The sequence below is a fragment of the Corvus brachyrhynchos genome, unplaced genomic scaffold, assembly GCF_000691975.1.
Source record: "Corvus brachyrhynchos isolate BGI_N302 unplaced genomic scaffold, ASM69197v1 scaffold331, whole genome shotgun sequence".
NCBI lineage: Eukaryota > Metazoa > Chordata > Aves > Passeriformes > Corvidae > Corvus > Corvus brachyrhynchos.
Genome location: NW_008237229.1, coordinates 4,026,304 through 4,039,958, shown reverse-complemented (window position 1 = coordinate 4,039,958; position 13,655 = coordinate 4,026,304). Strand labels below are relative to the sequence as shown.

At 38.0% G+C, this 13,655-nt stretch overlaps 1 long non-coding RNA gene across 2 annotated transcripts in view; it reads left to right on the top strand.

Annotated features, from left to right (window-relative positions):
* Window positions 1-13,655, top strand: part of LOC108445489 — a 191,368-nt gene that overhangs the window by 163,645 nt on the left and 14,068 nt on the right. The window lies entirely within an intron of this gene.

Here is a 13,655-nt window from a genome sequence, read left to right as displayed (position 1 = left end):
ATTGCAGAGACATCAAATAAAGTTTGGGTTGGGATCCCCACTGACATGTGTACCACTAACTCAAGCAGTCAAATTTGTGACAGCATATTAGGCAGGAGATACCAAGGGTATAAACCCCCTGCTTCTTCCTTATCCTTTTTCTCAAACAGCAGAAGTCATATTTCAGGAATATGTACAGATTAATACAATAATATATTTGTCAGGCAATTTTTCATAGACATTCCCGGTGAACCTAGCATGTAGCAAATTTTACTATTACTTGTGCCAATTATTTACATTTTTTCTAAGGGATTTTTTTGATTGGTTTCAGTCTTCTATTAGATAAACTGGGAAATGTATTGGAGCCGTACTGTAGAAATGTAAGAGCCAAGAGTGTTTGAAGCAAAATATTCTTGGTTTTAGAATGGTCTTTAGGCTGAACTCTATGTTTGAGATAATCTCAGGCAAGTCTCAGAAGTAGAAAGAATTTAAGTAAAACCTTTGTGGAATTACATTAAGTATCATTTTTTTGCTGCTGTCAGGTGGCCATTTTTTCAGGGAACACAATAATCACCCAGCCAACTACAAGAGCACTAAGCAGATCAGCAAGTAAAAGTACATAGATGAAACATAAGAATTAATTTTGTGTTAGAAAGGCATAATTATCTACCCCAAATCTGGCCAGTAACTAGGGACTAACATTGCTAATTTTGTGGAAGTTCCTGAAAATGTTCAATATGAAAATGATGAAGACATTAATTTCCCATCTCATACAGAATATGTCACTTCCACCAGCACAGCAGAAGATGATTGATGATTACTTGCTAAATAGAAATATTCCCACATCCTGAATCTCTAGTGTCACTTCCTATAAGTTCCACAATCACTCTAAGAGACAGCCACCTCAACTTCCCCATGGAAGAGAAAGATACTTCTTGGTCTGATTGAAAAACAGGTGTTTAAGAAATAAGTTAAAAGGTATCACAAACAATGCTCTACTGCCTTAACATCTGTTCTGGCTACAAGGGAACAAGAAAGTCTGAAATAGCTTTAACTGGGGTCACAGGTCATTGTAGCAGTGACCATAGCAGTAGGAATGGAAGCTTTAGGCTCTCATGATATTTTAAAATGAAATTCTCTACAGTGACATATTGCTATAAAAGAAAGGCTTCAGTAAAGGCATGAGACTATTGAAAACTGTTGCAGGAAGCAGAAACCCAAACATACTAAAGCAGGAATAGGCCTGGAAAGAGAAAAAAGCTTCTCTTCTCTCTCAAACACTTTGTTCTACAGAGTGACTCATATTTGGATTTTTTTTTTTTTAGCATAAAAATGGGGAATATAAGTCACTAGCTTTGAATAGTTCAGCTTGCCATGAAGTCTGACCTTGTGGCCTCCCAGAGCTTGAGCAGCTCTTGAGGTTGTGACTAGTTCCTGATGAGCTGTACCAGGAAATGCAAACATACCTACTTTTGATTTTCTTATTATTATTTTGGTATTGACCCTTACAGCAGGATAGAAGCAAGCACATTGAATTTTAAGGCAGAGACTACTAGAGACGACTGTGTCAGCAGTAAGTCATAGACTTTTTAATGATTTTTGCACATTGAACATGCACAGGGAACTCATCTGGGGAAGGGACATCTAAAAAGAGGATTTTTTTTTCTTAACATTTTTTGACAGGCAGTGATGGCAAAAGTATTGCAAAAAGGTATTAAAAAAGTGATTCATGACAGATAATTGCTTATAAAAATACAGATGTGAGAAGTCAGGAATTTCAGAACGCCCAAAGTTTGGAGCTCCAGGGAGTTTTTCTTGCCTGAATTAGAAACTTGTGTGGATATCCTCTCAAGAAAGATCATTCAAGTCTCTAGACTTTCCTTGTCAAAAAATATGAAGTCCTTGGTCTCCTGGGAGGAAAGGAAAATACCAAAGCTTTAGGGCTTTCTTGGGTCAGCATCCCCTGTAGGAATTCAAAGTGTCTCCAAACAGCTTGCTCCAAACAGAGTCAGAGACCTTTGTTAATCCTCCTCCCACATGCTTACGTATGAATCTGAAGCACCTCAACATATTGCTGTTTTGCTTCATTGAAAAGTCCGGAAGAGAGAAATTGTTTGAGTTAACCAGGTTAGGGGTAAGGAGAAATGTCTCTTGACAGCCCTTAGCTATCCACCTGCACGCCAAGGCCATGTGCTTTGTATTGTCCAAAGAGCCAATGTGTAAGGTGTCTTTGGGGTCACTCGTTAACTACCTCAGTTTCCACTAATCTAGCTCATGTGCTTTTAATTCTTTTTTTGGTCTGCTTTGTAGAAAAATAAAAATATAAATCAGCATCACTCTTTAATTTCTTACTGTCTTATTTGCAAAAAGAATTTAGAAAACATATATGTCTCTATCCTTGATTATGGCAAAATTATTTTCCTTAAATGCTCTGTGGCTAAATAAGAAGACACCATTTTAATGAATACTTAAAGAAGTTCTTCTCTAAGAGATTTTTTCAGTCAGATTGCCTTCCTTCCTTTTCCATGGATTATTCTACATAATATCCTCAGGTATCCACACAGTGACAGGAAAATAATGTATTACATTGGCATGTAATCAGCATGGTGCTTCTCCAGCAATACATTAGATCAAATCATGAATGTAGCAGCATTACAGTAGTACCATTTTGACAATGATTTAAACTAACATATCATCAGTGCTACTGTACATCACTTCAGAGATAGAGTGTGTTAATGACTCATCAGATTGATGTTGCTGTGGCAAAAAGTATTAGCATAATGCAGGGGTGATGTAAGTATGCTAAGTCCATTTTTCCTCTTAATCATTTTTCCAATTAATTTATCTGTGGAAAGTTCATATATATGCACTTTACATGTGAAGGTCAGATTGTGCTACTCTAGTGCTTATAGCTAATTTACTTAGGACAATCAAGCCTGATATTTGCATTGCTTAAGTGAATGAAAATTTTGCTGTTGACTTAAAAGAGACAAGATAAAATTTCAATTGAGGAACACTTTCCTGCTTTTTATAAGAAACTATGATGCTGAGAGAAAGACTAGCATAATACATTGACTGGAAATTCAGGTAGGTGCCTTCTGCTCCTGGTGGTTTTCCTATACGATTCCAATGTTTATGATTGGATGCAACAGCAAAGTGACTGAGTGATTTTGTGCAAGTCACTTCTCACTGAGAAGTCAATCTTTCCTGTAGCACCTGCTTTCTTTTTGTTGATTAAAACACTTGTGTTGTTAATTGTTTACCACTAGTATTAATAAAATGTGTAACACACCAGAACTGCAATCTGGTTTCTACAGCCTTCTAAATAGTCTTTGATTACTCTTTAGTAAAGATTTAACAAAATGATCCAGAATAGGAAAAAAAATATTCTAGTTTGCACAGTTTTGAGGGTTTTTTTGTTCTCTACAGAAGAAAATTATGATTAATGAACTGCAGGATCAAAGAAAGGTATTGACACCAGATTTTTGTTAGCAGCCAGAGCAGCAAATGTTCCTACTTTTCCTACAACTGGATTCTTGAGAAGTCTTGACCCCCTTGCTGGGGTGGAAGCTGTGGGCACATGGCCAGGCAGAAAGGTTCTGGATTTATTCCTAGCTTGAATACATTGTTGCTGGCTCTTTGTTCTTCTCCCCGTACAGGGAAAGTCATGGTCCATGTCCTTTTCTCCCATTTGGTCATGAGACCAACTGGGCTCTGAGACTGTTACTTTGCTTGACATGTAAGACAAATACAAAGTGAAAATATGGTGGGTTTGAGTAAAGGTACTAACAAAAACTATCCCTCAGATTTTTTAGAATATTATAAGGATGGCTGGATTATTTCCTTGACACAGATAATTTTTTTTAAGTCATTCAAATCTGCATCAAAACATCCACATTGTTTACTCCACAATTCAATATATCCCACAATTAATGTAGAAAACTTGTTTCTTTGTAAACCATTTATGCAAAAGATTTACTCACTGAAATTTATAAAAGAGCTTAAGCAACTTAAAATAAACAGGGTGCTGGGTGAATTTTTCTAGACCATGTTTTTTGTTAAGAAAGGTTAGACCAGATGATTCTGGAATTCCCTTCCAACCTGGTATTCCATGATTGAACAGACTGTGGAAAGGAATTACAGGGCAAAGGCAGTCAGGGCAGAAGTGCCTGATAAACGTGATTTATAACAGGCTTCTGTGACTCAGCACGTCAGTTTGTTATGTGATAAGTATTACACATACAGCCCAGTATATTCATCCTTCCACAGCTGTGCAGCAACTAAATTTCAGAGCAACTTTTCATCAGGCTGGTAGCAGGCCTGCACTGGAAATCAGTTTCCAGGAATCCATTAGCATTCCAAATCACTGAGCAGCAGGACAATTCTCAGCCTTCCCATGAAACACACCACAAGTGATTCAATGCTTTAATACTAAGAGGTTTTGTTGTGGTTAAGCAGTCCATGGGTGCTGTGTCACCTACCTCACTACCCTGGAAAGATTTAACAAGACTCCTCTGTCTGGTCCATAACCAATCAGGCCTGCTTGTAATTTGACCTGCTAAATGATTAAATGATTATGCTCTGCTTTCTGGTTTTGTTGCAGTCAAGCAAGCTGCAGGATTTAACATCTTACCTCTTTCTCACACAGTCTTCTCTCCAAACTCATCTGAAGGGAAATTCACTGCCATTGGTATGCTCTTTCTGTGGTTAAGTTTCTTATTAACAAAAAGTGATATAATTGTTCCAGCATCAGCTTTTACATATTTACCCTAGAAATTATTTTGTCTGTTAGATTAAACTTACATTTTCCTACATACACAACTAGAGAATGTTTGATTCATTCTGTTCAAAAAACCAATTCACTTGAGCTTCTTGAAAGTCTTACATCAATAAATATTCATCCCCTAATAACTTCTTGATGCTAGAAAGAAAATATATGTGTATATATGTGGTGGTTTCGGCTGGGGTGGAGTTGGTTTTCTTCATGCTGTCCAGTGTTGAGATCTGTGCTAAACACAGGGTTGACAGCACAGAGATGTTTTTGTTATTGCTGAGCAGGGATTACACAAAGCCAAGGCCTTTTCTGCTTTTTGTATGGCCTGGCTGGTGAGGAGACTGAGGGAGGGAGGGACACAGCTGGGACAGGTGACCCCAAATGACCACAGTGATATTCCATCCCATATGACATCATGCTCAGGATATAAAGTGAGGGAAGAAGGGGGAAAGGAAGGATGTTTCTAGTGATGATATTTGTCTTCTCAAATAGCTATTGAGCTATTGAGCATGATGGGGCCCTGCTCTCCTGGAGGTGGCTGGACATCTGCTTTGCCATGGGAAGCAGTGAGTTAATCCCTTGTTTTGCTTTGCTTGCGTACATGGACTTTTTTCCCCCCTATTAAACTTTCATTATCTCAACCCATGAGTTTTCCAGCTTTTACTTTTCCTCTTCTCTCCCTGATCCTGCTGGTGAGGGAGTGAGCAAGTGGCTGTGTGGGGCTTGGCTCTTGGCTGGGGTCAAACCACCACAACATATTACATATGTAAAAATTATTTTAATATGTATCACCAGAGATGAGGAGACAAAGAGCAGTGGAAGGTCAAATAGATAGTCGTATTCTTTCTGTTCTCTCTTGTAATGTTAAGCAGCTTGCACAGGATCTGTGTTCTTTCCTCTCCTTTTATGACCTTACTCCATCTTGTCTGAAAGAGCCCCGTGGATCAATGCATCTGAAATTCCTCTTGTCAGCTCATAACAAGAACAGAGAATGCTTTAACACGCAAGAATTTCAGAATGCCTCTAGATTTCAGTTAGCATTTCCAGACAAATTTAGGTAGAACAAGGAAGAAGCAGTAAGCAAAGAATCTGTTGAGCTTTCAGTTGACTCCTAACCATACTTAACTGTTGAAAACAGTACATCTGCTCTCATTTAAAATGGAAAATATAGGTTTGATTCTTCTTTGCCTCTTAACAGTCCTATAGAGCTCCGAAGGAACAGGTAGCTTCCACACTTTTCATTAATTAAGGATGTTTCCCTGTGTCTGTGTTGATTAATAAAGCTCACGTTGACAAGAAAGGCTGCTGTGACACAAAGTAGTTACAGGGTATGTTTTAAAGAACCTTTCTCGTATGCCTAATTTCTTAGCTATCATTATCATGTCGTCTGTCATTTTCAGCCAATCTGCTGTAGCTGACTGACTCAATGAAAGAGTGCATCTTAATTTGTCAAAAGCAATTAAAATAATTCACTACACTGGAACATGCATACAGCCTGTGCACAGCGGAAGAATATCCTGTAGGTGAGAAGATTCAATTATCCCCTCAACTACAATTTTGAGTTATGTGTAACCGTTCTTTGTAGTGTATTCAAAGAAATTTACATAACCTTTACAAATTTAAAATCCAGTGCCCTTGAACTTCTGCCAAACTTTACTTATGTTCTGCATCTGATGGCATCAGACAAATGAACAGTAAAATTGCAACTTCTGTTTTACTTCCTTTGTTTGTGATGGAATAGTGGGTTTTGTTTGTATGTGTATTTTAACTCTGCCCATCCACCACTATAACTACTGGAAGTCCATTGATATTTCTTGCAGTCTGGAGCCTTCAGTCACTGACCCTCGCATGAGTTCTGCTGCTGAAAGCAGAAGCTATTTCAATACCTGAGATATATCTTAGAATATGTGTAATTAATCTGTAATTTAATCAGAGAAATCCTCTGAAAGGTAGAAATCTTTGGATTATCTTCAACTCCAGTAGGCCCAGTACCTCAGAAGTAAAGATTCATACCTGACCAGAAAGGAGGCACTGCTCTTTCTGGGTCATTACTGCTCTCTCTCAGGTCACTCCTTCCACTTATCAAATAGAATTTGTATTTTCCAGTTCTCTGATTTTTTGTGTCAACTCCTTCTGTAATCAGAGCTTTTTAGTAGATATTGGCTAGATCAAATACTGCATTACTTCCCTCAAGAAGCTGGTGAGCACTTATGGGTACAACTGACAAAACAGACACAAGTAATGTTTATTTTACCACTAGAAGTAAAGCAACTAAAGAAAATAGGTAACTGTCATGCACATACTGTAAACTTATCTCCAAACCTGCCATCCCCTGACTGCAATCTGTGATAGACGTAACCTCATTAGAAACCATCAACAGGTCTCTAGGTGCTAATTTGATTCTTTGTTCAGTCACACTCCTTCCTTTTAAAATTGCAACATCTCCTTTAGAATATTAAATTTCTGTGTACAGGATTTATTCTATGGCAGGCATACAGAATGTTTGTTGACACAGAAATTCTCTGTTTTCTGGCCTTTTCTTTCCAGCTTCTTTTCCCCTAGTGGCTGTACTAAACAATGTTTAGTACGTTTAACCAAGAAATTAAAGTCTAAACATGAGACTGGACTGGTTTGGGTCTTTCACAGGTAAAATGAAAACTATTTTAAGCACTTTTTATTCTTGTTGTGGTTTACACCAAAATGAAAATGTATGTCTTTTGTGAAAAGGGGAGATTTTCTTGACCCTTCTGTGGAAGGTATCTTTCAGCTTTTACCGGCTAGGCTAGTGGTTTAATGCCTTAGAAAGCCTCGAGCAGCCTAGAGAGGTAGCACGGGTGATCTAGCACTTTAGTAGCTCTAAAATCAGTACCTGTATTAGCTGCAAAGCAAATACCATCAGCAGAAGCAAAGAGGGAGAAATACAGCTCCCTGCTCGCTCAGTTTCCTGCAGTTAGAAGCTTTCAAATGAGACAGACAACAAGAGATGTTCACAGGAAGGATAGCAGAGCCAAAAGAGCACGGGGGCCTCCCTTCATTGTCTCTTTTATTCGGAGAAGGGGAAAGGGGAGGACTGGGGGCAGACCCGGCGTGACCGGCCAATCAGACGCTACTAAAAAGTTTGAGTAACATTTGTTTTGCCCACGCTTAGAACAAAGGAGCTCAGAGCACGTGGCAGAGGCAAGTGTCTTGGGGAGGGGGAGGGGAAGCTCAGAACAGGCAGCAACACCCTTCCATGTTTGATTTGACTGTCAGCACCCCAGGAAAGCTGAAACCTTTGTGGCTGACCAGTCTGTCAGTGTCCCGCTACAGGGACCCTTCAGTGACCAGTCCTGCTGGATCAGAGGGCTGTGTATTCAGGGACACACACCTAAGAGAGACCCCTCAGCAGGTCTTCCCACCTTATGACCTTTCAGTGTGTCTTCCACTTTGTTCCAGTATGTCACCCATTTCCAGAGACTGCCAGCACCCATGAAGGACTCACACAAACAGTTTACAGAATAACACTCTTTATTAATATAAAATTGTGAGAGGTTAAGATTCAAGGATTGTCAGCATTAATAACGGACTGCAAAAATATATTCAAAGGAATGCACAGACAAGCTCTAATCCATAATAAAAGTATTCAGTGCACAGAGGATGTGGTTCTTACCCAATAGGCGTCCCTATGGGGGAGAGAGAGGTTCAGCCCATCTACTGATCCCAGTAGCCAGGATGGAGTCTTCCCTAACTTTTCCGCATTCTCAACTTCCTTTTATACTATTTCATTCTGTTTGGGTGGAGCCTGAGTGCAGGTGCCGTGGTTGTAGATTGTGTGTATGGGGAACCATTGTGGAATGGGTTTTGAACATGCCAGCTACATCCCATCCAGTGAGTATCAGCTGTGTTTTACCCTATACTTTCCATACCATTAAAACTTCTATTAGGATGTGAAAATAACTTCTCAGTTTCCTCTAGTTTTATGCTCAGCCATTTTTCCACTACTTGGCACTAGTATTTTTCACTTAATTAATCAGACTACAGTCTATTTTATGTCTTTGACCATTTAAAAAAATATATATTTTTTGTTCATGACTGGATAAGCAAGTGAAGGATGTAGAGATGAGATAGCTGAAATATTTCTATGAAAGAGAATCCTAGTATAATTGGATATGAGATTTCTAACTTTTGTATGCAGGCTTGTCTATTTAGAAATGTAGAAGGGAAAAGGAATAGCTCAGCTCCTTTCAATGGCCAGAAACTTTGCTGTATACACATGCTTTCAAAAAATCTACAGAACGTCTATATTGCATAATGCAGACTGCAAAATGTTTCCTGGTAGCCCATAATGAACATGAAATTTTTAATAAACCCCCAAAGCTTCAATTCTAATGTGTCATAGGAAGAGAAAAGGAGAGAATAATCAACCAAGTTCTGCATTCTACTGTTACAAGGCATTTCTTTAATGATTAAAATATTTACAAGTTCTTTTCTCCAGCTATTTTGACTGATATTGTACCAAAATCTCTTTCCATTTTTTTCTGTGCTGAAATGATGTAAGTTCCAGCATGAATGGATAAGAAGGACTGTTTTCTTGTAGTGTCTCTTTTTCAACAAGTGTTATTATGCTCCATAGCCTAGAAGGATGCATGGAAGTACAAGTCAACAATACATCTGTGTTTACAATTTCAATTGTTATCTATTAGATTAACAAGTGTTTCGGCATCTGTTTAAAATTTTATGTTGTATTCATGTTGTAATTATAGTCATAGAAGGTAGTTATAATCATGTTCATCATCTTATTCATATCTGGGTTTTTTGAGTATGTGTTTGTATTAGAAAATACGGAATTTTTAACTGCTCTGAATAGCTTTTCATATTTTTGGTATTTTATGTTCACTAGTATTTTAAGTCTACATTTAGCTATTCATTGATGGTTTCATTTTACTTATGTAAATGTATTTTAGTAAAAAATAAATTATCATTACTTTAATTAGGGGAAGTGTCAGTAGCAGGGAATGTCAGTCTTTCTACTGATTTGATGTCTGCTTTATAATGAGTTATCCAATTGTCAAAAAATCAAGGTTAAACACAACTTTTTTTTGCTGGTAACAGCAATTTAACACAAAAATATCCTCATATCCTAGTAGTATGCTTTTAACAAAGTCATTTGTTTTGATTAACTAGAGAAATAACTTCTTCAAAACACATAGAATTGGTTATCTGAAGAGGTAGACATGATATATACAAGAGCAAGCAAAGTAATTTTAGAAAAGAAATCAAATAAACATATTTGGCTTTTATTGCATTCTTTATTCAAATAGGAGCTGCAATTGGTAAAGTTTAGACTTATTTTTTCTTTTTCATCTCCATAGGAAAAAGAACCTTTAAGATATGATGCTGGTCAAACCACAAAGTATTTTGGTCATTTTATTTTTTCCTTTTCTTTCTTGATTAAAGATTTTTAACTTCTATCACTCTTCAGATTATATAATTAACCAGCAGTGTTTTGCAAGTATAGATTATGAAAAAGGTGCAGAAAAAGAATAACTTATTAATGACATTTGTGAGAAATACTTAGTGTTTAATGATTTCCATGCAATTTAGAGCAACAAATTTACATACTTTGCCACATTTTTCTTTCTAACATCTTCATATTTCCATAAACCAATAAAGTACATCAGTAAATGCACTTTTAGAACATGAGATTGTCTTGTCTTTACAGGCAGAAGTGATAGGACGAGAAAGAAGTGTGGAACACAGAAGTTAAACACATCTAAAAGAAAGTCTTTCTCTGTGATACATACAATCCTTTTTGATTAAGGCTGCATCGCCAGTAATTTCCTTGCCATGTCTCAAAATTTTACATCTTAATTTCATGGTTTTGTAATGTTAGTTCCCTAAGTATTGATAGACATGACATGCTGCCTGCACCGATTGCAATGGCAAATGCTAGAAATCATGCTTGTGGTGATGCAATGTTCCTAGAGGACTGATTGTGGTGATGTGATGTTTTTATTGTATTTTGTATATTCTTTGTACCCTAATGGTTCGTCCCTACCTTCCCCACTTCTGTTCCCAGTTGGTCCCAGATCCAAGCTGCTTCCCCGGTGCTCTCAAAAATGGCTATCCCCTCCCCTTGTTCTGGCACCTTCCCTATCAATCACCCAAACCCCGCCCGGAGTTCTGGACTGTTCTGTGTCTGTCACCAAAGCCCTCCCTAATTACCCTTATATGGTCCCCGTCAGTCCCCGAGACCCTGCCCACTCGGATACCGCCCCTCTTGGAAATCCCCTAAACCTTGACGCCCCATTGGGGCATGTGACCCCTCTCCCTCCACCCACCAAGACCATTGGACCAGATATGAGTCCTTCCCTCCAGCATCCCTCCCTCCTGATCCGCCTATTGGTCCCTAGTTGGGCTACTCTGCCTGTTGAACCCCCCCTTTATAAGGTATGGTTGCCCTTCAACTGTTGCTTGTCCTGCGTGGATACCCTTCAATAAAGTTGGGTTACCTTCCCTGGCAAGCCTCCTTGCTACTTTTTATCTTTCCCTTCCTCGAGGGCTGCTGACTGCTACAGTGTCTGGAGCCTTAGCTCCCCTGGGTAGAGCAGAGGCTTCGGAGGAGCGGCCTTAAAGCTCCGTGCCTCCAGCTGCTCCCCACTCCTGCTGCGCACTGCTAGAGCTGGCCTGGGCAGTGGACAGCAGCGGTCACTGCAACACATACTTATCTAATTTATCTATCATGAGGTAGATTATTTTTTTCCCACATAGGGTGTTACTAAACTTGATTTTGGGCAGCTATATTCTCAGGTGGTAGCAAAGAATAAATTGCAAGCATTTAGCTTTTTTCTCCAAAGCTACTATCAATATTCTTTATGTCTCTATCTAGTCTATTGCCCTATTTAAAAGGTGGGCTGCTGAAGAAGATCACTTAGGATACTTGACTGTAGAGTATTTTGCACCTTGTAGGTACCCATCTGTCTTTCTCAACATAATCTGACCTAATAGCTTGATTTTGAATATGAAATCAATCTCTTACAAAGGCCAAGTAGAATTTGAAGTATTGCATGTAAAATCATATAGTTGCATTAATCAACAGCAGTGTTATTTGATATCTAAATGAAGAATTTTATATCCAAATAAAATTGATGTAGAAATACTTTATACTTAACCTCCAGCATATTTATTGCTTTGTGAACATCTTCTACTATGATTAATATTTTGCTGGCTAATAAAAACATTCTCTGTTTCAAATAAACAATTGCTATTGAAAATATTAGCAGAATATTCCAGTCACATGAGTAAACCATTTGCTCTGACCTACTAAGTTATATATTTGACATCGATAATACTCTTTAGGGTCTATGCAGGAGTATGGTTGTCCTGAATATTTAATTCCCTTGTAACTTCACTGAGCAAAAGCTCCATCGAGAAAAAGATAAATTCTTCCTCCAGTCACTGTACAGAGTGCATTTACTGTGCCATGCGTGGACTCATTAATTAATGACATATTTTAAAGTGTCCTTTAGTCTTCTGCCATGACAGTTATCCTGTTGAGTTATGGTTCTCAGGTACCAGGGGAAAGCAACTGGAGACTGCTGCCAGGTAATGAGTCTAGAGAGTCTTGAAAATTAGTGATGCTTCCCTTGCATAGGCACATCATCTGGAAAAGTTAAGCTGTTAATAATTTATCAACTGTGAAGTGGAATGAAAGCATATTTATTATCCTTAATATGATTTTGTCATTTTTTCCTAAATATTTGCACAATGCTCTGCAGCTACAATGGGATTGTTAGGAGATTGACTCTGTGTCATCATTGCTTTGTCTGTGCACACAATCAGTCACTGGAAAGTCAGATCAGCTTATATGTTCAGTCACATAGGTCTGTCTTTGCTGCCTCTGATGCCTCTACAGGACAGTGAAATCGTAAACCTATCATTAGAGATAAGGACTTGAAAAATATAGTTTCATTGCCTTTCAGATACTTCATCTCCAAGTGATCCCATTAATTTCTTTGGACTAAAACACACACCACATCTTAAAGCAGTTTTATTTGATTGGGTAGTCTCTTATGCAGAAGGCTCTGGAATAGATACAGGTCAGATACTTCAGTTAAATTAGCAAAGCTCCATTACACCATTGCCCTAGTCAGACACATTGAAGCCACTGATGATTTATGAACTCTAATGAACCAAGCCTTTAGTGAAGGTTCTGTTGTGGTACTTAAGGTCTGATCCATGAAGGAATTCCCTTCTTCAGAAAAGGATTTAGGAAATACACCTAATAAAATTTATATTCCTTGTATATATGTAAATCTTGCAGTTTTAAGACATAAGAGTGTCGTAATTTATATCTCTGTTCTGTAATGCTGTACATATCAGATGGGATTTACAGCAAGTCTTAGAATTCATAATTGACTTAGATTTAGAAAGCCAAATATAACTGTTGCTGCTCTCTGAACATCACCAAACACACAGCCAAAGATCTGACTCTAGAATTGGAGCTGTTATTCATTAATATATTGTTCTCTCTGCCTGTTCTACCTATGTTCATAACAACACAAGTTCTTGCTGTACTGTATGCAAGGATTTTCACAGAGGAAGTTTTTGAAGTATACAGTAAATCATATCCCTTCCCACTTCCCACTTCTCACATCATCATAGGTGGAAACATATTGTTTTAATTTTGTAATATACTATTAATCTTAAAAACCCCCAAGTTTTTTCTGGTTTAGGTCTGTTATCCAGTTCCAGACAGATTTTTTAACAGCCTTTTTCATTTTATATGGTGGACTTGCACTTGGTGGATAGACAACCTTTAAACAGCTCCCAAAGGCGAAAAACTGATTATTTAAGCATGCATCAAATAGACATGGTTCAAAGATGCTCTGTGGGATCTTTCTGTAGAAGAGTCTGCTGAAAG